The following is a 22,659-nucleotide window of genomic DNA, read 5'->3' on the forward strand; positions in this document are numbered from 1 at the left end:
TATTTGGTTCACATCATAGCAGAAATATGCTGAAGTGTTTTATCAAAGAGTTTTCATCGTAGCGTTTGAGGCACAGAACTCAATTCTGTAATATACACAAAGGCAGCATCAATCCACAGTTGAGAGTTGGGCCCAGTGATTCGGAACCCAGTCACTTTTCGTGTTGGAATCAGTGTTGTTGTTTTTTTTACTGGAGTCATAGTTTCATTTAAAGTCTTTAGTTGTTGTTGCTATCCTGGATGAAAAAGAAAAAGGGTGGGGACATGCAGAAGATGGTTTTCTTTAACCTGAATCATGGGAAAAGGAAAGTGATTGGATCCCAAGAACATGGTTCCAACTTTCAGCTGTGTGGTTTCTCTACTCTTGTCTATATTACTAAATTAAACTTATAATCCTCCAGTGCACTGATGTTAGACCTGTGCCAAAATGTGAAAGTTTACTGTGATGTGAGCCAAAAAAACAAGTGAAATGTGACGTGAAAATTTGAGATAAAACCTTTTTTTTGACATTTTATTATAGGTCTATTATCAAATAGTTTGTGAAACAACAATAACAATGACACTAACCAAACTTAATCTCATTGTCGTCTAATTAACGCGTACCTAACGCGGGCGTGTCACTGCTCAGAAGTGGCTTTTCAGTGGCGTCAACAGTCTGCAGCAAGTTCGGCATCATCAGACAGAATTATCGGCTGAAACTCCAGCATTTGACAGTGTTGACGTGGCATCTCGGCGCCGAAATCCACAGCACAACTGGGAGTGGAGAGTGACGATAATAACTTCGCTCCGGGTGGAACATGGGCTGAGCGCCTACAGGTGGATGCTGGGGAGGCAGCGCGACTGATGAAATGCTGTATGAGCAGCAGCAGCAGCAGCGGCAGCAAGTGACAGCATTGTTTTCAGGTGAGCCGTGTGGTAGCTGACACGCAGCAAAACATCGAGCTGACGGCATACGAACACCAACATTATGAAAAGGCTCCACCGGATACATGTCGCAGTGAAAAGACTGTGACATTTGAGTATAGAGGAGAGCTACAGCTGACTGACTGAACTAGTTTTCGGGCTTTGCTTCATCTGCTAACCACTCCGGTGTATTCTAGCTACCAGGAACTTCAGCATGATGAAATGCAGTCACATACTGTAAGCCCCTTAAACTCCTATTCTTTTGATTCTATGTTAGCTCGGTTGTCAAGTGGAGTGGAGGCACGCAATGGTAAGTGGCAGAGAAATATGAGCAATTTGTCTACAGTAGGAAAAAAAAAAAAGGAGAAGCAGGTATCACAATGTCAAGGCGCATTTCAACAGTCTGTTTCAGTCAGCTTTTATACTGCATTCTTTTCTCTTTTGACCTGACAATTATTGTACCTCAGCCAAGCATAGTAACTTTTTAGGGTTTTTTTTTAAAATGGTAGATTTAGAGATAGATAACAAGAAGACAGAACAGCTGCCTAGTGTCACTACAGGGCTGAGCTACAGTGTAAAACGTATAATATTTTACATTAAAAGCATGCAAAATAGTTAGATGCTCAGGGTGTTGCTCACAAGGTGCAGAAAGCAGCTGGAGATTCGTGTTTAGCATTTGCACGTGTATATTTGAACCCAATCTGTGATCTATTCTCAAGTAGTTTTGTTGCATAAAAGCGTACAATTGAACCTGAAAAACACCAACTGAAAGGAAAATAAACAGTGGTAGAAATGGCACAATGCAACAGATTCCCCTAACTCCAGTCATTTGGGTGAATGTGCTGTGGTTTCTGCATAGACTGTATATAAAAGATGCTGGTATAGCGTGCATTACAACAGCATCCCTACACATCCTCCACTGTTCTTTTTACGTGTGAAGTCAAAGGAATCTCAGGAGTCATATGGTGTGAATGCAGGCCAGAGAATAAAAAGAACAGGCCACCAAAAACCAACGTGTGGACCAACGTAGCTTCTGCACCTTCAGTGTGAACTTGCATCAGGAATGAATGGTTGAGAAAAAAAGAGAGGATTCAGAGAATGGAGAATGTGACAAAGAAAAGATGAGGAGCAAGAAAGAAGTGTGACATCATGACAAAATAATAAAATAGTGATGAAGCAAGAGCTGATCTCGTGGAGTCATATTTAGTAACGAAATGACGCGAGGATTTCAGTGCGAGGATTAAATAGTAAAACACCAAGAGGCCCTGTAACTCCGTCTTCTGCTCTCTCTCCTACCTCCTCCTCCCTCTTCTTTTTTTCTGTCCTTCCCCTCACTCTGATGTTTTTTTCTTTTTTTTTTTTTTATCCAAGATGCTGACATACAAGAGAGTTAAGAAGAGAATACGGGGTACACTGAGGAATGACAAGAGCAGAGAGGACTGTGAGAGGAAGAAAGTGGATGAAAAGCCTGTGCTGCCGCAGCTTCAATGTTTAATGTAGCAGAGTCATTAAAAGTGGGCGAGTCACCTCGGCTCCATGTGGGAACCCATTACACCAGATTGGCTTATAGTAGGAATAGAATCCATTTTTCTACTGCCCCCCTCTCTCTCTCTCTCTATCTCTCCCTCTCTGCTCCTTCCTTTCTTGTGAACACTGGCAACCTAAAAGGGAACGATCAGTAATTAGCGAGGTGATAGTCATGCAGAAGCATGGCGCAGTGTGGCGACTGAAAATTTAAGGCATTTTCTCCAGATAAGAAAAAGATTGCCTTTGCAGTCACTCAAGAGACAAGGAGAGGCAGAGAGAGTTCAAGAAAAGAGAGGGAGCGGGGAAGAAGGAAAGAAGAAAGGATAGAAAGACTTGGGGCTTATCTTTCCTACAGGCTTCAGATGCATGTCAACACATGAAAGGAGGCCTCAACTCCTACTAACACTGGCTGACACGTTTACTGTAACACACACACACACACACACACACACATATACACACAGCAGCAGCATGCAGTCAGCAATGAAAGACTTTACAGCCCCGGCTCTCTGTAGTGCTTGTAAATCTCTGAGTAGTTCTCCAACATGTTCTGTAGGTACAGGGAAATTTGCATAAACATAAACATTTGTATTCATAAGGCACTCGTATGTGTGTACACTCCGACACGTAAACACAACAAAATCTTTGTGCTTCTGCGCTTGTGAGGACCCTCGGTGGCGTAATGCATCCCTCAGCCCCTTGCCTTTTCCTGTTTCTAATCTTTGCTAAACAGCACTTGAAAAAAAAAAAAAAAAAAACAGGGCTCCGACACCCACACCTTTCTAAACGCTACATCCCCGGTTTGTAACACAGGCTTTTCTGTTATGAATACGGAGTCTCAAAGCACAAGCCGGGATAATGTTGATGAAATCATCGCGGCTGTTTTTCACTCATCGGAGACTTCTGCGCTTTAGAGCCGTTGTGCAACTGAATTAATCTGATGTGTAAAATTGGTGGAGCCTGCTTTAAGGTTAGACAGCCGCGCACTTTGTTGACTCAGTCGTTCAGCTCTGACCTCGTCCTTATTAGCTTTTTATAGCTCGATGGTAATGACACACTGCTGTTAGTATTTAGAGACTGCTGTTAATATTCACGTGGTCAAAGGATGTTGCTTAAAGATGGCTGCTGGTGAAATCAAGTTCGTCAAATCTTCCATGTGGTGTTTTTTTTTTTAAATGCTTTTAATGAGCAAATTAAGCTGTCATGCTGTGGATGAGCGTTTCCACACTGGACCTGTAGCATTCAGATGACAATATCAAACACACGGATTGGATGCTGGACTGCAGTTTCATACAGAATGACCCTACAGTAGCAATCCTGTCAACTTGAAGGGTGGGACTTCCTGTATCATTCTTCAGGCTTGTATTGGCTAAATCCATCCAACCCCAAGATTACAAACTTGCAGTTGTGTAATGTGGAGTGACTTTGCAGTGTTGGAGCAGAGTGAGCTGGTGTGCTCGAGCTGCAGTGAGGGAGGGGTTTCATAGATCAAGGCAATCTAAAGGAAGCACTGGTTACATCTAAGCCATTTTCAGGTAGGGAAGGATTTAATGGTTCTAAACTTTTAACAATGACACTCAAAAGCTGAGTTTTTAGGGCTTTGACATACAAAACGTAGGTTGATTGAGGTTTCTAGTAACATTTGAAATAGTATGATAAAGCAGGAGGAGAGATGGGGATATGGCAGTCCACCCAGCCAGGAGTTCAACTGTAAATCATCAGGCTTTGATTGTAACCCGTCCATGAGGCTCGTGGGGCAGGTTTTTCAACAATCACAGCCTTCATTTTCAGGTGAGGACAGTCTCTCCAAAAAAAAACGTCCCCATTCTCATATTGCAAAACTGAAACTGCTTCTCACAAAGAGACCAAACGATGTGCATTACATTTTGTTGCTGCATTGCTGGTTTACACTGTGATGAATGGAGTCGCAGCGTTCTAGCGTCGTCTGAGCATAACTCCCTCATTAACCTCGTGGTTCTAGCTCTATGAAGATGGAGGGAATCCATTTAGCCCGGCTCGGCTCGACGCAGAAATACACTGAAACGCACAGTGACATTGTTGTGGGGTGTTTCTGAGCACTTTGGCCCATGCTGGGAATGCAAACACTCACTCCAGCACATGGAAGTAACACATATCACAGCACAGATATGACATCACACATGCATTCAACAAAACCACATAAGTCACACACACACACAGAGCCTGGCACAGTCTGGCACACAGTCAGACGAGCATATTTCATAGCGGTTACGACTATGGTGGGAATTTACTTGAATAGTAAAACACACACGAACATGCGCATGTAGAAACATTTTTCAGCAGCAGGAACCACGCTGTGAATACTCATACACCAGCACACACTGTCACTTGAATCCCTGCAGCTGAATAAGAGCACATTTAAAAGGCATTATTTGTTGCCAGTGGTAACACACACACACACACACACACACACACACACACACACACACACACACAATATAACCAGTTTTGTCACCAGAAGCTTTCTATTTAACATCTCTATCTCTTCATTACTTTTGCACATGCACACACAATCATAGCCAGAGTACATGCGTGGTGGTGTCTATGGCAGCTCTGCATGTAGCATCTCTATTACCTCGCAGCAGTGTTATGCCATTCTGCACAAGCTGTGCTGTCTAATCCAGTTAGGCGTGTCGCAGCTGAGGTTTCTTTCTAAGCGAACAGCAAGTTTAAACGGCCACATAAAGGCCTTACTACGACAGGGATTAGCCACTTTTAACCATTTACGGGATTACTGGCGGTATTGAACGCAGCCCTCCCTGAAGGTACAAAGCCACTGGGGGTTTGGTTCCTTTACTGTTCGTAATTGAATGCTAAGCTATCGCTCAGAGGATGTCATTACAGCTCTGCTGAATATCTGAAGTATTGTGTTTGACGGGAAATTACACAACAGGAAGGGAATATTATCAGAAATAAGAAGCGAAGCTCCTCAAAAAGAACATGCAGCATCTTTTTTGGTTGGTAATCCTCACATACACACAGCTTTCTTCCTTACCTTTGTTTGACCAGGAAGTCAAAAATCTCTTCTACAAGAGCAACAAGTTGGCAGCTGTACAAACTCATACGGTCCTCTCTTCCTATGCAACTAACATTTTGGAGGGAAACGTGTTTGTTGTATTTGTCTGCGATGTATCACAAACGCATTTTTGCTTAATTGTTGCTCATTTTCAGCCCAACAATACAATGAGGTGGTAATTGTCATCTTAATCCAGAAAATGGAGGAGAAGCTTCACAGAGGTTGTAAAACCACATACAAACCTAACCATGTAGTTTTGGTGCCTAAACCTAACAATGAGTGAAAAATGAAGCTAAACAATAAGTAAAAGCCAAACTTGGGTATAACGGTACCGGTCCCATGTGTGACGCAAACCTCTTAAGTCCTGTTGCTAAATTGTGCTGTCTCTCCTTTTGTCTCCTTTAAAGTTTTTCTTCATACCTTTCAGAGAGAAACTGCCTTTAAAAAGAAAGAACAAACAAACATCAATAAGAATGTAGTTTTGTGGTATAGGAAGGTCATTTTTGGGAGATGTGGTTGACTCACAACATAATAACATTTAACATATACAACAGTTTATACAAAGTCTATGATAAAAAACACAAAAACAATGAAATGCTGTTTTTGAAACACAGCAGCATTTCATTAAAAACAGCCGCATGCCTCCTTGATCACAGTGAAGGTAAATTCATCAATAGGTCCAATTTTTCTGCCTCTATTGTTCATTCTGAACCCCTCATTGTTGTTTCTTTATACACTGATAGTTGTGTATTTGTTCTACTCTCAAACAGCTCTGGTGACACTACAGAAGGATGAACTCACTGGTGGTGTGGTGTCCATGGACGCCCGTTTGACTACCATATGCCAGAATGGCTACTTGAAACTATGCGTAACATTAGTCTGTCAAAGAAACTTCCAGTCCTTTTAGATGACAGTACCAAGGCAGATTCTTTGTATGTTTCATCATTGTCGTCTCTGAAATACAACCTGCAGAGTGTGGTACAATGAATGCATTCACCAAAAACAAATAAACACACCAAACGAGATTCTAATGAAGTAAGTCATTATGAGAACTCAAGTATTTTGATCCCATTTTGCTTTCCTAAAATCTCCCAGTTGAGATCACATTTATCATCATGATAGCCTAAATAGTGCTACTACATGCTGTAACTCTGGAGGCTGAATGAATGGACGTGTCTGTGAAGATTCTCAGTCATCCAGGTCGTGGTTGTTCTTATGGGTTAATCCTAGCAACTGGACTTGCTTGAGTTCCTTGAAGACGTTCCACCTCTCATCCAAGAGGCTTCATCACTTCTGACTGACTAGTTGGGAGTTCCAGATACTTATATCCTTAAGGAGCCATTAACACCTGAGTCTTCAAGGAACTCAAGCAAGTCCAGTTGCTACGATTGATCCATGAGAATGAATGAATGGACGCACCTGAGGTATATGTAGTCCCTTTGCCCAAAATGGTAAAGTCTTTCAGTCATACATTCTGAGCAAGCATATAGAGTAATCTATCTAAAACTGATGCAAATGTACAGCATCAGATTTAGACATCTGAGTTTCTTCTTTGGTACGCATGTTGCTGGTTCATGGTCCCATCATGATCTAAAAATACCAGACGTAAAAATCCAACTTCATATAACAATCCTCCATGCTAACACAAGTATGATGACTGCATGTTGGTATTTACCCATAAAGACACTTGTCTGTTTGCGATGACTGGACTTGGTACAGTGGAAATGGTACCATGGTGAAAGAGGAACAGGTGCAAAAAGATGAGAGTTCCATGTAAATGAGGTAACTCAAGGCGAGGTGCTGGCATTTCAGAGCAAACAGCATCTCTAATGGCTTGTCACAAGTGACGGGGTGAAAAATGATTAATCACCGCTGCCTCTGACTAAGCTAAAGTCCAGTTGCTCGCAGTGCACTAAAAATGCAACTCTGTGCGTCATTGTTGCTCTTGCGTACGAGACCTTTTTCCTCCAAGTCCTTACCATTAAATGTATGATTTTATATTTGAGCACACGCACCTGCGTTAGGAGCTGAAATATATCCGAGAATGCTTTAGATACAATTGAAAGTCTAAGAGATGAGGAGTACCTTGAACAACATCTGCCCAGTGCGTCATCACAGAACTAGCGTAGAAAAGTAAGGGGTTTTCCAAACGAGAGCAAAGCAGCAGTGTCCTCCCTGCATACTGTTATCCTGTAGTAAAGGTGTCATTAGTAAATTAGCAGTGTGGCTGATTGATATTGTAATAGGCTAATCAATAACACTGCAATCCCCTCTGGTTACTCATGCATACACTGCAGCACCGGCCAAGTTTCCATCTCTCCCTCCACCTCCTGCTTACACTATTTTTATTAAGCTATTTCTCATTTTGCTGACTACATTACCGCCGTATCTCTCCTGCAATGGCCCTGCTCTGCTGCTGTCACCCTTTAAGTCTCCGAATCCACAGAGTTTAGACTTAGGTATATTTACCATTATGAAACTGATAAAACAAACATAAAAGATAAAAAAAAAAAACTCCTTTGGGTTTACTAAAACATCTCACCTCGAGAAGGAGAACTCACAAATGATAGACAAATAAATCTCATCAAAACCCTTCCAAACACAGGGAAGGACAGAACAAACATCACAAATGATGAATGACTGAAATAAAGAGCTAATGTAGAAAACAAACGGCCCAAACATTGCACAGGTGGACTGTTTTCAAACTGCCTTTGTCTGAATCATGTGTTTTATAACTTAACTTTGCGCAGACTGCAGGAAAGAAGTAAATAAAGTGAATGAAAGGTATTAAGTGAACAATATTTTTTAAGATGGTAGCTGGGAAAACTTACACTTTTATGAATAAAAGTCATTGTGACAAGTGTGTTCTACTGACTTTAAGCACAACAAATGCTGCTTACAGCAAATGTGTTGGAAAGAAATTGGCCAAACTGCCCTCATTCTTTAATTGTAATGAATTCTAATATATATTCAAATTCTGATAAGCCTTTTAAGGAAGTAGGTAACGTTGTAGAGGATTGAGGAGCCCATCCTTGCAAACAGCTGAAACTTGTTTTTATTTTCTTGGTCTTTCTCTTTCCTATGTTTTGTTGTTGATGCTGTTGTTACTGCCTGCGTGACCTTTTCCTAACTGAGACTTTTAATAACCTAACTTCACCCTTAGCTGAGGCTATTATATTAGGTTTGCTGAACCCATGCAAAGACAGAATGTAAAAATTAGTCTGCACTGCAGTGGGTGTCACCTTGAGTTATTCTTTGGTGTAAAATGCGTGGCCATTTTTCAAAAAACACTCATTCAGATGTTATCAGCCCATTAAATGGCCCGTTATCATCGCACATCATTCCCTTCCATATGGGCCTTCAGGGACTTTCTCCACCTTCTAGTGGGCCAGAAGGTGTACTATCATCCATTCTGATCATCGATGAGCAGAAAGTAGTCCTGTTGACAAATTACTACTCCATGCAGTCATGTAAAAGAGTTCATGGAGTCACACTAGCAACACACAAAGCAAACACAACACGTGAAGAGTAGTGACAAAGTTTAGCCAAAACTAGGTAGCTTTGGTGAATAAAGCAAACGCAGACTAAGCACACATTCAAACAGCGTGAAAAGCAGCCAGTTAAAGCAGATTTCAATTGAAATGATGGACAGGGGCTGCAAGGTGGCTCGGTGGTTAGCATCATTGCCTCGCAACAAGAAGGTCATCAGTGAGGACACCTGGGATCTTTCTGTGTGGAGTCTCCATGTTCTCCCCGTGCAGTGTGGGTTCTCTCCAGGTTCTCCAGCTTCCTCCCACAAGTCCAAAAACATGCTGAGGTTAATTGGTGATTCTAAATTGTCCGTAGGTGTGAATGTGAGTGTGCTTGGTTGTCTGTCTCTAACTGTAGCCCTGTGATAGACTGGTGACCTGTCCAGGGTGTCTTCGCCTTCACCCTGAGTCAGCTGGAACAGACTCCAGCCCCCCCATGACCCTAGTGAGGATGAAGCGGTGTATAGATAATGGATGATGGACAGGACTCAAATTCAACACTACTGAGTGAATGTCTGCTGACTTGCACCACCGCCAGCCCCTCTAGCCTCGAAATGCTGGCTTTTGTTCCACAACATTGTGGTCTACCATCACTAAACGGGGTGAGAACGACCCACTGAGCAAACAAGAAGGTGGACGAGGTTCCTACCTGCCTGTATGTATGGGAATGACGTGCAGTGGTCCCATCAGTCAGGTGGTTTTCCGACTACAAACGTAATGCAGATATGTCAGCACATCCTTTCTGGAGGTCACCTTAAGTGATTCCCTGCATGGCCAAACTTAATGAAACATCTACTTCCTATTCAGAGCATTTTATTGCTTTCTAACGCTACGATTGCATTCTAATAACACAGATCCAGGACTTTTCCCCTCTTTCTCAGGCATGTGACCATCAGCATTGCTGGCATGCTGCGCTAAAGGTAGAAGTCGCCTTTTCAATAGATGAATAATAAACGTTCTTTTTTCGTACATCAGACAACAATATCTGACATGTGATGCCTGTGATATGATTTGGACGCACGCAGTGGGGGAAGAGCAGCCGTCGATTTTATAAATAGCCTGGTTTTAAGATGTAAATCAGATACAGTCAGGCTCTTATACAGAACAGGGGGTGGGAATCTCCCGCCTCAAGTCTCCTCCACACAAACAGCTCATATAGAAGTGATAGCAGAAATAACAGAAGCTCCGTCTGCAAACCGCATCAGGAATAACAGCGGCGTATACAATGAATATTAAGCACCACTATCATGAGTCGGAATACATACATAGATATCAGGAAGACATATGCACCCGTATTGAAGACGGAGAGAGCGCAGCGTGTATGCACGGGGGCAGATTTAGAAAAGGAAAGAGGAGGAGAAGGAACTTGAAGAACCCCCCTCAGACACATTTCACAGCAGTGGTTTCCTGACAGTGTACAGCTGAAGTTCACTCGTCACATAAACAACAGCTCACACAAAACACGCACACAAAGGCAACTTTCCACAAGTCTAGGAAACGTCTACTTAGGCATGGTGACATACACAACTGTCCTCTCAACTTTGCTATCATCACCCGCCCACACACACACACACACACAACAATAAGCCGGCCTACTACAAGTCAGTCCTGATGAATTACAAGCACGTCATTTGGAAACATAATCTTTACTTAGAACATAATCAGACGAACATCAAAATATTACATTCACTTTATTCTAACGTCCTTAGCTGGAAAGCTGTCGCATAAAGCATTCAACTCACTCAGTGTTGGTAAATTGTTTTTATTGCATCTCAGACTGTGATTAGGATTGTTACCATGCACTCACTGTGTGTTTATGTTGAAAGTACAACGCTTCATCACGCCTCCTGAGCACCACTTCAGCCGGAGCGAGGCTGGAGGGATTCAAAAAGGCAGGGACACTTTTCCATATGAATCAGATGTTTTTTTTTCTGGGTCTGCTTCTATATTTACATATTTATTGTTGTTTATTTGTTGGTTTGTACTTGAAATAACACACATACTGCAGTGTGTTATTATGTAAGTTTTCTTCGACATTTCTGTCTCTAATCTCAGACATGCAAAGTTTGAAGAAGCAGTCAGTTTAGAATAATAAGGAGATTTTCGTGCCTCACGTGATCTCATGGTGAGGCGGGGGTAAGTAAAATGGAAACTGTGGTGCAGTTAGTTGCTGTAACCCTAATAACACCTTGCAATGAGAGGAAAAAACAAAAACAAAAGGTGCCATGAAGACAACATGGTTTGTCTATTCTTCAGTGAGATCAGTTTTAACCCTATTCAGGACTTTCATGTTGCCATACGTAGACGGTCTTTTGGGGTCCATTTGACACCAAGAAAGAATATGTGCAAAATATTAGTTGGTATTCATTTTGGACTTTTAGATGATTTTAAATAGATTTTATGATAAGTTGATGTATTTTTGGTTCCAAATGCATGACAAATGTCCCTCTTTATATTTGGTCTGCACTTATATAGTGTTTTTATCCAAAGCACTTTACAATGTGTTTCTCATTCACCCATTCACACATTTATACACCAATGGTGACAGAGCTGCCATGCAAGATGCTGTCTGCCATTGGGAGCAACTTCAGGTTCAGCGTCTTGCCCAAGGACACTTCGACTGTGGAGGGGCGGGGATCGAACCACCAACCTTCAGAATGGAGGACAACCCGCTCTACCACCTGAGTTACAGCCAAAAAAAAGTCTTCAATTACAAAAAAAACAACAACAACAACAAAACCAATACCTATCACCTAAACCAAATGGCCTGGGGTCCAAAAGACCCCCAAAAGTCCTGAATAGAGTTAAGGTCTTTGGCTAATGTGAGCCTCAATTACTAGAACGTGTAGTGTTGCTTGGCAAAAGTGTCCACTGCACTGGGTGTGAGCATCCTAACTATCCCAGCTTTAACTTCTGAAGATCAAACATGTTTGATATTATGGGATGGCCCCAATGAGTCTGCAAACAGGTTGGGAGGTTTATGGCTGTATCTATAAACCTCTCACGCTACCAAATAAGTTAGGATAAACTTTATTCCAGACCAAAGTCCTCTGATTGTTGAGAGGGGTGAAATTAGGGTAAATTAGCTTGAAGTTGCTGTCACATGAGTCCAACATTAAATGCTCACACAGATGAAGTCAGATCACTGTGTCTATAAACAATGCCATATATACTAATGCCAGGGGATGGATATATACACTAGTATAAATACTAATCTAAAAATTCTAAAATAATACATAACAAGGAGGCTGGCAGACAGAACTAAATCCCATTATTACTGACACAATCTCTTATTAACATTCTGCAGAGAGCAGAATGCCGAAGCAGCTGCTGTTCTGCACCTTTCAGACCTTAATCCCAAACTCAATTCCCAAACACAGGTGAAAGCAATAACCTAAAAGTCTCCGGCGCCCTGACGCTGACACTTCTCCCCCCCCGCCTCACGCATTACTATTACTATGAAAATATCTGTCCTCAGCTTCACGATGTGTGTGGCCTCTTTCTCTCAGAACAATGACCTGTATTGTAATATCTGTGTGAATGCTTTACGCTTTCATGAAACGAACTGATTAAGAATGCCACCGGCTGTATGAATAGTTGTAGTATAACCAATTATTCGCTATAACAGAAGCAGACAATATCAGAGAGCACAAAACAAAACAGCAGCTTTTTAGTCTGATTAAATCACTTTTCGGTAGGTAATTTCTGCATAGACAAATAAGATCAGAGTGTTTCGGCGCAGCGTGAGCCTTTAAAAGATGTTTTGTCATCCTCCCAGCAGTAGGTGTGAACACACTACTAATGTGCCCAATTTACTGCATTTTATACAATCCCCCTGTTAGGAGTGGAGTAGGGTTGAGTTACATAACTTTGCAACACTTTTTTAGCAGCTTTTGACTGCACACACCCTCCTCAATCCCCCTCACTTCTCGCTCCTCCGCTCACTTCTCATCCCTTTATCCCCTTTGCCTCGCTCCCTCCGTCCCTCGCATTTATTCTCTATTTCCAGCCTCTTCCAGTCGTCCTCAGCTTCTCTCCGCCGCCCTCTCTCCCTCCCTCCTCCTCTGCTCCAGCTTCACGCCTCATTGCGGCCACAAATCTTTCACGGCTCCGCTCTTTCTTGACTTTTCTCATCCTGCTCCCTTGTTCTGTTGCATCTCCTTCGTAGTCCCCTTCTCTAATCTCCATCTATCCTCCCTTCTCTCCTGCGTTTAGTTCAGACAATACACACTGTGGACTGTATAAGATTTTCCCCGGCGATGAGAGGGAGGACAGCGCAGGCAGTATGTCATGTTAAACCTCAGTATTTTTATCATCAGGTTGTAGCAGCTGGTGAACCGATCTCATCCCAGCGTGTTCCCAGTGTGTAAATATTACATTTAGTGTGAACAAAAATGGGGTTATGTCTCCTTTAGGTCTGAAATTGTTTGACATTTATGTTCGACGGCGCTTGCATAGGAATGGATTATTGTCAGCTTTCTGCAGGACTGTAAGCTAATGTCTAGCTAGAAAATGAAAGCTTGTTGTTTACTTGAAGATAATTCTGGTTTTGTAGCTGTTAGAGTCTTCAAAAGCAAATTCAGTAATTGTAAGCAAAGTACTTAATGCTTCAGTGTTAAAAGCAGCTGAAAGCATTTTGTGGTAAAAGTCAGTTGGTACAAATTGTCTTTTTATGATATACTTAATAAAAACAAGGCAGGAGCTGCACTGTAAAAATGCATTTCAGCAATAAATCTCCACAAATACTTCAAATACCTGTAACTGTCTTTGTATGGAAATGAGTTTCGCTGATAAACTCTGTTGTTTCTCCATTAGTTTGTACAGATTTCTGGGGCTGCAAGGTGGAGCGGTGGTTAGCACTGTTGCCTTGTAGCAAGAAGGTTGCCGGTTCACGTCCCAGTGAGGACACCCGGGATCTTTCTGTGTAGAGTTTGCATGTTCTTCCCGTGCAGTGTGGGTTCTCTCCAGGTTCTCCGACTTCCTCCCACACAGTACAAAAACATGTTGAGGTTACTTGGTGATTCTAAATTGTCCGTAGGTGTGAATGTGAGTGTGCTTGGTTGTCTGTCTCTAAGTGTAGCCCTGTGATAGACTGGTGACCTGTCCAGGGTGTCTCCTGCCTTCACACTGAGTCAGCTGGGATAGACTCCAGCCCCCCACGACCCTAGTGAGGATTAAGTGGTGTATAGAGATTGGATGGATGGATGGATGGATGGATGGATGTTCGTAGTTGGGCAACACCCCCTACTTTGATGTGGCTTGTTGTAAGAGATGAGTCCCATAATGTTTCAAAATACCTCATACCCATCGCAAGGAGTGTGATGTAAATGCTGTCATCCAACAAAGTATAAGCGTCCATGCAGAATCATCTGTGGTCATCTATGCGTAGCCCAAAGTTAGTGACCATGTGGGTTGTCTACACTGCACCAGGAAAACAAATAATGCTTAAAGCAAATGTTTGTTATAACGAGAGGCTTTGCGATTCATCATGACAAGAACTGTAAGTGAAGTAGTCGTTGCCAGACTTTTGATAGGCTGTGATTTGTAGCTGCATACCTTCCACCCATGGTTGCCAAACACAGCAGAAAGTTAAATTTTTTCTTGAAATTCTGTGCTATGTCTGGCACACCTCTGGGATAATCACATTGCTACAGTGCTGAAGTCCAATCTGTAACTAACTGCTCTATCCTGTAGAAAGTGCAAAGTCATAGCCGGCCTTGAAGAAAGATCCACAGGAGCCTTGTGTGCAGTCTTGTGTTCAATATGAAGGGAAATGTGCGTCCACTGTCTGCATCGGGTATGCTAAAATCACAAATCAACCTGTAGACTTAACATTTCATCATTTCCCTTTTAAATGATTCTCTTGTACTTTCTATATTGGAAAGTTTTACCTCTACCCACAACTTCTTTCACTTCAGTTCTATATAAGTCTGGGTCTGTCAGATTTTTGATTGCCCATCTCTTCCCTTCCTTCCTTCTTCCTCTTGGTCCCATCTCTCCAAGTCCCTTTTCTTTTTCTTTTATTTCCCTGAACATTTGGAAAGTTTCAGTCCCCATCACATCTCCTGTCTTCCTCCCCTCATTGGCTTTAATTCCCCCCGCTACAGATCAGATACTCCAGTCTTCCCTTTCCCTCCTGTGTCCATCCATCCCTCGCCCTCAGAGGAAACTGTGCTACACTGATCCACCGTTGACCATGGCAGAAGGAATCGGGTGACAGTTTGTCATTTGGTATGTACTTAAGAGGCAGCAGCCATGTTTATTTTACACATATGATATTGTAAAGACTATATAGGCACTTTAGATGTCTAGATGCCTCATCATTAGGCATGAGGGAGGAATCTGATTGATCTCGAAATTCATTCTGCAGCGTTATACAGCCAGAGTCATAAAGGACTGTCGTCCACATGAAGAGGAATACAGAGTCCTCCAGCAGATGGTAAAAATGAGTTATTCCAGAATGTTCTGGCTGAAATAGGCAACAGCAATAAGGAACACAGACAAAGGAATTAAAGTGGCTAAGACCAAATAAAGCAGTGTCTCTGAGACACACATTAGGCTGTAAAATGCTCCTATAAACACAAATGCTCAGTTCAGAGGACGGGTTATACACTTGTGCACTAAAGTTTCCAAATGACACCTGTGCAAGTTTCATATGAGGCCACGACTAACTTCCAAACTAGCTGTGTGTCACAAGTTCATTATTCTTTTATGCTCTCTCAATCAAACAGAACAAAGGGGAACTTTCCCCTTTTAGCAGATGGACGTAAAAACAACCATCTAGTGTCAAAATCTGCACATATGTCATTCTGCATAGCAAAGCTCGAACATGAAAGGGGATTAACAATAAAGAGAACACATTGTGGAGAGGCGGACGGGGATGATAAAAAAAACTATAGCAAAAAAAAAAACACCCCACATAGATGTTTGACCTGCGGACAGTGTCTCTTTACAGGGTTAGACAAACACACAGATCCATTCTGCTTGATCTGACCTTCTTGTAATATTATTTGTAGATACACCAACCGGCCACACTGTTCAGACTACTGATAGGAGAAGGAAATAACCTTGAGCATCTCACTACAATCCAGTGTTCTGCTGGGGAACCTCAGGCGTGTGAATGCACATTTGGCATTTAACCCACAAAGTTGCAGATCAAACACACTCCCAATGGCAACAACACTCTGAGGTGGTCTCCCAGCAGGACATTGCGGCACCACCACACAATAAAAAACTGCTCAGGAACAGCTCAACATAGGCGTTGGCCCAATGGCAAGTGGTTTTAACATTTAATTGCTAGACTGGATATGTATTGCAGATATCCGTATGACATTTTTTTTTCTAGTTTAAATAATAATTTCAGATATTCACATCGTCCCTTTTCCTGGGACAAATGATGTCAATTTCCATTTACCATTCAAGTACATGTGGTTTCTCATTACAGATATCGACAGTTCGGCTGCACATATCTCCAGCTGAATTCTGAGAAGCCGCAATGTTAGTTTGAGATATCTTTAATTCTCCTTAATCCAGGATATCTATACTGTCCTTTTTAGAAGTCTTAAATCAAGTTTGCGGTAGTCAAAATGACACTGCAGGTATCTAGAATTAAAATTCTGCCTAGTCAATATGTAATTACAGATATTATGATTTAGAGTTTTGACTCGGTGAAATGACATTGCAGGTGTCTGTAGTTAAACTAGACACTATGGCAAATGGAAAGTAGAGGCACTTTGCTTTTCAAATGGACTCTGCAGCTGCAGCTGCATACGGCAGGCCGTTTCACCGCCATGTCAGAGGAAGCCAGAGGCCGACGTTTTAGTAAAGTTTGACCACAAGTCTCTCATCAGTGTAACTCCTTCCTCCCGTTAGCCATTTCTATTTCATGGCATTTTCCAGTGATCTTGTCCACCACAGCAGCTGCTGCTATTACTTCCGATAACACTGTTCGAAGGCTTTGTTGACCTCACATGAGCCGTGTCACAATTTAGAGGTAACCATAATGAAGTTTGACATCTCTGCAACTGTAATTTGAACTAGTCAAACATGAACTACAGATAACGTGTCATTTCGACAAGACAGGATGTAATTACGACTAACTGAAATGATGTTTTTGATATCTGTAAGTGTGATTTCACAAAGTCGAACTCAGCTTTGAAACGTTAAAGCAGCCTGTCATGTTAGCCCGACCTCCAAACTCTCCAGATCCCAATCCGATCAGGATACAGCGGAACAAGCCTGATCCACAGAGGCCCCACCACATAACCCACAGGACCTAAAGGATCTGCTGGTGCCAGACAGGACACCTCCAGAGGTCCCATAACAATGTGCCAACCAGGACGAGGGTCGTCTGCACAGCAACAGGCAGGTGATTACAACTGTGTAGCTGATCACTTATGTCTATTGTGATTTTAACCTGGTTGGTCTTTTGGTGACTTTTTCATTTTTTGGCCACTTCTTTGACAATAACTTTTAGATTATACACTGATATCTCCATGTTGTGCCATATTTTAACTCACTGTCACAACAAACAACTCAAACCTCTTGATGCCTCCCAAACAACACTGTGAAATGATCTGATTGTAACCTTCAGATCCTGTGTTTGCTCTGGGGCAGACACTCTAATAAAGCCGTGGTTAAGGCTGCATTTTATTCATGCTAAACTTTCAGCTGTCAGATAAATCTTGATTTCTACAAATTCCAGCACGGATGCCCTGTGTTGCTCTACTTTGATAAAAAAAAAAAAAAATATAAGACCATCCTTGGCTGACGTCGAGGGCAAAAAGGACAACAATAAACTAAAACTCTCACAAGATATGATTTTAAAATAAGAGGCTTGGAATCCATTTTCGTTTCCAGCTACATTATTCATTTGATGTAAAAGTAGAGGTCATATTTAGTTATTTCTTTTACTTTGTGTCTTTCTTCTTTATGCAAGCGATACACAGATGCACATCCTTTTATTCTGTCCTCTCATCGTGCTCAAGCCGGCCTTGCTCTTTGCATTTCCCTGACTACCGCTTCATCATTTTTCCACACTATTTTCTACTCCTTTCCATCCATTTCAGCTGATTATGGCAGCCCCCAACACTTCATTAGCCAAGGAGCCCTGTAGGATACATTTACACTTAAAACAATATGAAGACAGCGGGAAAGAGACGTATGGATGGGAAGAGAAAGGGGAAAATAAAAGTACAAAAGAAAGAAGAGGAGAGTTTGTAAGACAAAAAAAAAGTTATAAAACAGGAGGAGACAGACACTGCGTGGGAGAGACAGAGTGATGGTCTTGAGGAGGCCAAAATTCATAGGAGATGGAAAAAAAATGTAAATAAGGAGAGAGTGTCGAGAGCACAACAGATGTAAAAGGATGGGTGGGTCGAGAGAGTGGAGCAGAGAAGAGCAAAAGGGGAAGAAAAGCTGTAAATTGCCTGGAAGAGAGAATGGATGGATGCGCAAAAACAAAAAGAAAGAGGATAACCCACATGTCTTCAAACTAGTGAAGGCCAGGAGCGTCCCTGTTGAAAGCAAAACAAGATGCTCACTCAATATTCAAAAGGGCAGAAAGCAACTTATTGGGTTGAAGAGACGACCAGAATTTTAAAAAAGTCTGTCGAAGCCAACAATGTCTCTGTTTGTCTGGCTTGTGTGCGTTTTGCCGGATGCCCTGCCATCTGAAGCAATGCAGACATCTGCCCCAGCTGCAGGACACTTCCCTTCTCACTGGCCTTCTTGCATGCACACTGGATCTTATGCATCATTTTATATTTTAAGTCTAACTTTCCATCTTGTGATTGTGTATTCAGCACTGCCAAAACACGACTACCACCTTCCAGCACTGTGCCTGAATGCATCCTGCATATACACTGAAGTGAAGCTGCCACTGATGTGTTCCTTTAATTACATCACCTACTCAGACGTGAAGTTAGACTAAACGCTGTCAGTCCAGTCAATTTTCTCTTTACTCTACATCGCGGCGTTTCTTCCACCTGTCTTCATAACCGGCAATCAGGAGTTCCGGTTTCAACCTCTGCCAGGGTTGATTTCACATCAAAGTCTCCACACAGACATGCATGCCGATTATGTATGCATAAACCTGTTGAAAGCACATTAAGAGCCTGGATTTGATTGGCAATATTTCACAATGTTTTAAACATATACCATCAGAGGTAATGACTGTTTTATCGGGAGCTGTCAGAATCAACAAGCTACTACCTTTTTAATTCTGTATACAGGAATAGCAAACCAACCCCAGCCTAATAATGTGGCCTCTGTCACTATTAGGCAGCTGACACTTTGGCCGCTAATTGTGTTATTGCATCTTTCTGCTCCTACAGTGTCCTGTAGTAGCAGTGCATGGGTGTTTGGGGTGGTGCATTGGCTTCATTTCCTTTATTGTCCCTAAAACATTGCACCGGAATCATGCACCATGGTGATGGCGGCGCGAATGGACGCAGCGGCCCCTTCAGGAGACAACGAAAGTGACCGTTTCGAGTGTCTTGTCTATCCCAGAAGCTTTAACAGAAACATGGCTCCATGACAACATCCCAGACAGACGTACAGCTGGAGGGGACGACATTATTCCGGGCGGACAGACAGACAGATAGCTCTGAACTTTCCCACAGCCGCTGTCTGGGACTCCTCACATCCTCTCTATAAACTGTTGCCATCAGGCAAACGTTTCCGGAGCATTAAAGGAATGAACCTCCAGCCTGATCAACAGCTTCAACAGCGTCGTTCCACAAGCTGTCAGAATGCTGAACTGCTGATCCGGATATCCAAACACTCTCTCATCTTGTCGTACTTATACGTACAGCAAAATGACTATAAACTTGATTTGATTTGATTTGATTGAGAAGTGAGCAATCTCCATGCTCACAGTCTCAAGAGCTCAAGGCTGTCCCATTGTCAAACCAGCAAGTGTATGAGGGCTCCGATGCAAACTTTTCGACGGTATAAGTTGCCCTTTCTGGGATCATATATACTCACATATTTACCTACATAACTGGTGATGTATAGATGAGGTTGTTCTGCTTGCCTACAAAACGTGCACCGACCGAGCACGGATGATGCAGGGAAGGAGTTCACTTGGGAGTTCATCTGTAACAGCGTTGAGCTTCTCGCTGTTGTGGCTACTTATTCCATGTTTGCAGAGCTGTTTGTCTATTCAGTCAAATGTCCACATAAGATTTACAGGCGTTAACTGCTTTCCACACTTTCCTGTTTGTGACACTGCGATGCTACAAACAGAACGTGGTCAACTGTGTAGCTTAATCAGAGTGTGAACGTAACATCAGTCCAAGTTTACTGACACTGTTGTAACTAAGCAACACGAACTGCCACGTTAGCTTTACTCATTCCACCATTTAACACCATTTGGAGCCCTCATGAGCTCACAAACTCAAAACCACAATGTAAGTTAATGTGTGATGTGAGGGTTTAGTGCTCAGATCTTAGGGCGAACGCTGAGATTTCGCTGCGATGTGGCTCTGCCTGGGGAGGCTCTTTTGTTACTAGAACTCATCTGATGCCCGCTTACTGTACACTTTTGCACTTCATGCCCTTAATGTTAACTTAAGATGTTGATTTATTGAAATAAAATCTTTTTTTTTCTGAACTCTGGCGTCAGTCTTGCTACACTATGTTGTGGTTGTAACAGTGTAAAGGTCATAAAGTTCGGTCATGTTTTGCTGTGTGTACAAAGGTAAACATTTCTCTGAAGATGATTTTTTTTCTTCCCTCCTTAGTGAGGCATTTAACGGTAAACACATCTCTGTGGGCCGTGTCTATACGAATCTAACTAACAGAATCATTGTGGCAAACAGTGTAACAGTGACTCATCATCTATATCACCATCACCCTTTTTGTTTCATTAAGCATATTGTGAGAATATCGCACAGATGAGCGGGCGGTGGAAATGTGTTAACAATGAAGTGTAATGATCACGGCAGGTTGTTGTCGCATTTATCGGTGCAAACCAAAGGTTGATGATGCTTTGTAGCATCACCAAATTTACTTTAAATAATTACACACGTCGGTGCCCAAATCCCTCTTTAAACCTGGATATTAGCGAGGTTTCTACTCCCCGGCTGCACACGGCACGTAGCATATGTGTTGGAGTTTGATACAGTCGATCAATTCCAGGAATGAGTGACTACCACGCCAACTGTTTAAGTATGACACTTCTGTTCTATGCTCTAGGTTTTGGCAGAGAGACTAGAGTTACTCAGCATTTGCTTTGTGAATCAGATTAGACTTTCCAGTGTAGCACGGAACACTGTGCGACATCTGATATTTGACAAGTTGGACTTTTCCCAGCAGCCATCACCAGATATGGACCAGATCCTGCATATTATGAACTCAGCTGCAGCCAGTTAGCTCGCTTATTTGCCTTCGATGTAAAAATGTGACAGAGTTGTTTTGTCAATTAAGGGCCACTGCACTTCAAAATGACCACTGAAGGAAGAAGCTGCTGTTGTTGCAATACTGGCTGCCAAAAGATGTCAAAGTTGACCTAATGCTTCTTTAATAACGGTGTCCTCTCTGGCTAAACTAAATCCAGCAGCAGAAGCTCTCACAATTAGTAGTATAATTACAGACCCAGGCAGCAAGCCAAGGTTACATTAGAAAATCCAATGAGAGTTATCCAAATTATCAAGCAGAAATTTGCTTATAATGGTAAATTTGAAACACTTTTCTGATTGAAAGTTTCCCAACAAACTACATCAATAACACACAGAAGACAGAAAACAAAGGGTGTGTGTCGTGTCTGAGCTTACCTGTATGCACACATGCACCTGGGGATGACAGCATTTGGTAAAACCTCGGCTGACTACCAGTGAACCAGGTAATGAGCACCTGCAGAGAAAGCAATAATTGGTGAGGTGACAGTGGAAAGCGAGTGCAGGCAGCGCTGAATGAATGATTCTTTGGTTCGGACATAAATACCGGGCCACTGTCCATAAAACAGAAGACTGAGCATTCATCACAAAAGCAGAACTTTAAAGTTTGACTTTACACTTTATGTTCACATGCGCCACTGTTGATGTATGTCTTCTGCCTTCTTTACAGAAGGGAACGGATGGGGACTGCAGATATACAGTACAGAGGGAAGATGGATGGTTGACTGTCAGCCATCTTCTGTTGGGGTTATCTGAGGAGGCAGCTGAAAAGGCCGGCCAGAGAAATGGCTTTAAGACTACAAGTTCTACAACTCCCATCAGTCACGGTCCAACTTTCGCTTTATGCAGCAGCCAAGATTTGCATAGAAATGTCAATTTCTCCACTTTATCAGCGATTATACTTCTTCCTACTAACTTGTATACTTTTTGTCATATCTCACAGGTGTCTGACTTTAGCAAGCATTTCTATCCTCATGACTCCATATCATCGCTTTTTCTCTCTGTTTTAATTAGTACTTTGTAAAAACAATATCAATGTATTCAGGTCCTTCGGGACCCCAGTCAAAAGCACCCAATTTTGCTCATGCAGGTTCACCAGACAGAGAGATTTCCTCGTGTGCATTGTCTGACGATAACAACAACCCGCCCTTCCAAAAATAAGACAATGCTCAAAGTCTGTAATGTAATGCACAATAATGCAAAAACTAGTGTCATGCATATGACTGGCATACAGTCAGAGTCAGAAA

The sequence above is a fragment of the Stegastes partitus genome, unplaced genomic scaffold, assembly GCF_000690725.1.
Source record: "Stegastes partitus isolate 25-593 unplaced genomic scaffold, Stegastes_partitus-1.0.2 Scaffold612, whole genome shotgun sequence".
In the NCBI taxonomy this organism is placed as follows: Eukaryota; Metazoa; Chordata; class Actinopteri; family Pomacentridae; genus Stegastes; species Stegastes partitus.